The following is a 3,593-nucleotide window of genomic DNA, read 5'->3' on the forward strand; positions in this document are numbered from 1 at the left end:
GCCCCCCCCCCCCAGGGAGCGACGCAAGGGCGCGCGGAGAAAGGGAGGAGAGCCGGCCGGCAACGCCAAGGAGAAAAGCTACCTCCAGGCGGTGGCGGTGGCGGCAGGAAAGAGGAGCAGGAAGGAGAAGGATCCTCCGCCGGTGGCGAATGGAAACAGGAGGAGGCGCCGGCTGCTACTTCTCTCTTCCTCCCTGCCGCGGCGCCTCTTTCTCTGCGAGGCTCCCGGAGGGGAAGCGCCTGTGCCGGCTGCGGACGGGGCAAGAGAGCAAGAGAGGCCAGCTGCGCGGCTGTGTGTGTGTGTGTGTGTGTGTGTAGATGCAGGGAGGGGGTGGTGCTGGTGACCGTCCCGGCAGCAGTGGGGCACGTGATCAGGGGAAGGGGAAGGAGGTTGCTCTGTGCGCGCGGGCGCCTGTGCGTGTGTGTTTGCGTGCGCGCAGTGAGCGCAGTGAGCACGCGCGCCCTCCCCGGTGCGGGCGGGCGGGCGCTGGGAGGGAGGCGAGGCGCGCGCCCGCGTGTGTAGCAAGGAGAAAGAAAGCGAGCGCAGCAGGAGACCGTCGGCGCGCCGGGGGCGGTGACTCAGCACTTTCTCCGCCGCCTCTGCTCAGTTTGCGCTCCCCCCTAAAAGAAAAAGAAAAATCGAAATTGCATGACCATGGGCGTACCGAGGGGGGGGGGGGGGAAAGGAGGGCAGATGCCGCCCCCCCTAGAAGCCAGCTGCCCCCCCCCAAGCAGCCTTGAGTCCCTGGCAGGACATGGAAACGCAAACACGCTTCATGCCCCACCATAATATATGTCTGGCGGCAGTTGCGGAGGAAGGGGGGAGCGGCAAAGCATCTGAAAGAGCTGGGTGGGTGGGCGCGCCAATCCGCACCCCCGGCAGCCGGGCGGATGGCGCAGCTGCGCCAATTGGCAGCCCCGGCGGCGCTCCTTCCCTCCCAGCAAAGTGGCTCCCCCGTCCCCCTCCCTCCAGGCTGACTCTCTTGCAAGCCAGCAGCTCGTGAGCAACAGCACCGGCAAAGCTCCTCCTCCGTCTCCCCCACTCGCTGCAAAGCGGCTCCCCTGGCTTTTCTGTGCTTTTATCCTGTGCCTTTATTGGGAGGAAAACCCGCGGGGTTGACTTCCCAGTAAACCTGCTTGGAAGCCGCTTCACCCTCTGCTGACGTCTTCCACAAAATCAACACCATTAAAGCTCCGCAGCAGCTACTTCCCACCTCCAGAAGATCCCGGTTTCAGCTGTGTACCCCCCCCCACCACCACCTCACCCGTCTTTCAGATAATTCTTCTATTTTGTTTTTACATGTGCACGTTGAAGATAATGTTGCAGAGCTGGGGTGTGAAGGCAGGTCCATTAAGATACAGTGAACTAAAAATGTGTGCCTACCCCTCTGGGAAAATGAGGTGACTCTCAGGAAAGCAAGTTAAGGATTGCAGTCAAAATATCTCTGACTTCCACACCTTTTTCTCAGGAAGAGAGTACTGTGACGAAGCAAGCCTACACTTGACCCTCTGTACACAAAGGTGATTATGTGGCAGTTACACAACTCTTGGGACACAAAAAAGGGCTGTGTCATTCTGACTGAAGAAATGTCATGATTGCTCAGTTATAGGGTGAAACAACTATCTGATGATTTGGCACTTTTCCAGCTCTTGTGACAGAACTCAGAACCACTTTTCTTGTATCAGGATTCCTGAGCTAAGGGCTTAATTGTAGAAGATATTAGAACATAATTAAGGGCCAGCACTACCAGTAGGTAAAGCAAGACAGGCTGCCTCGGGTAGTAGATTTTGGGATACTGTTAAATGGCAGCAAATGGACAGAGGAAAAGGGCTGTCTTTCTTTCCTACCTTTTGAATACATTTTATTAGACTTTATGTAGAGAAATACAAAGCTTAATACCATTTTTTTGTCCAAAACTAAAACATTGATCTGAATAAAATTAAAAAAGAGAAAAAAGGAAAAGCAGGAAATATATATATGGAGAGAGAGAGAAGAAATAAACAAGAGGTTAAAAAGAGAGAGAAAAATAAAGTTCAGAAATTAAACAACTTCCAATTCTTAATCTGACTGCTGTATATAAACAATATTCACTTCAACCACTCCAGTACAACCGCCCTCAAAGCAACTTTCTATAAGGCGGGGAGCCCACAGTCTGGACTGTGATTGAGATCTCTTCTGGAAGGATGTCATCATGACTTATTGGAGGATTCCATTCAGTTTTCAGTCACTGCATTGTTTCTCCCAAAGAGAGAAGCGTTTTTCCGCCAGTCTCGTTGCCAAACAAATATACCTCCCTAAGAGCATATTGCTTGCAATAATTGCACCACTGAAATGTTTGGGCAATGGAAGAAGTCATGTAAATGCCATGACTCCTCCCCTGCCCTAGGTGTTAAACAAAAAACAAAAAACCAAACCCCAGCAACATGGCAGATGCCACTTCTGGTATGGATCTCATTTCTCATGAAATTAATTCTTTTTCACATTACAAGTTGCATACAACTTTCACTTAGCGTTTCAGAAGATAATATTACATACATAGCTGTGCTAAGGAAAGGGTATTCTGAGGACATGAAATGCCCATGTCTGTTGCACTCAGATGGGTGTTTTATTGTGAAATTGGTGCTGGTATGTGCAAGGCTTTTTGCGGCATCAAAACAACATAATTGGCATGAAAACAGCAGCTCGTATTTCCCTTCCCCCAGATTTAATTTAGATTTACTGCTTTCCTTTCAATGGAAAATCCATTAAAAAAAAGTTGTCAATCATCCATTTGGGTTATCTGACCCATTTGCAATGCTATACCCCAGGCTGGAAGCACCCATTACTCATACAAAGCAGTATGAGAAGAATTGAGGGTGTACAGACCCGATTGGAAATGAATTTGTTCTGGATGCAGAGGCTCTCCCTCACAGCTGATTCATCACAGGTGACTCAGTTCTGATCTGACTGCAATTTAATATCCGGGCTAGCTAACATCCTGCATCACTATCTTAAAGCCATCTTTTTTTAAATATGAAGCCTAAATACTAACGGCGAACCTTTTCATATGTGGCCAAAACAGAAGACACGCAGGTAATATTCCACCCAATCAAAGCCTGACACAGCCTAGGGGGTTTAAACTGAGCTGGGAGAGACACGATTTGGAATTATGAGTCTCAGAAATAAATGGCAAGAGCATAAACAGAGTGCATCTGCTTCTCCAATGACAAATCACTGCTTGTGTTTACTAACAAAATAAAATAAAAAATTCCTTCCAGTAGCACCTTAGAGACCAACTAAGTTTGTTCTTGGTATGCATGCACACGAAAGCTCATACCAAGAACAAACTTAGTTGGTCTCTAAGGTGCTACTGGAAGGAATTTTTTATTTTATTTTGTTTTGACTATGGCAGACCAACACGGCTACCTACCTGTAACTGTGTTTACTAAGGTGATTCCACAATAGTAATTTCAGTCCAAAATATAAGCTCATTGGGTTGAATCCAGTGCTAATCCTGCTCAGAGCAGACCCAATGACATTAATGAATGTGACTAACTTAGGCTCATTCATTTTCTAGGGTAGAAACCTTCATTGTCATCCAGCCACATGGAACA

This window comes from Lacerta agilis, chromosome 3 (genome assembly GCF_009819535.1).
Source record: "Lacerta agilis isolate rLacAgi1 chromosome 3, rLacAgi1.pri, whole genome shotgun sequence".
NCBI classification, from domain to species: domain Eukaryota; kingdom Metazoa; phylum Chordata; class Lepidosauria; order Squamata; family Lacertidae; genus Lacerta; species Lacerta agilis.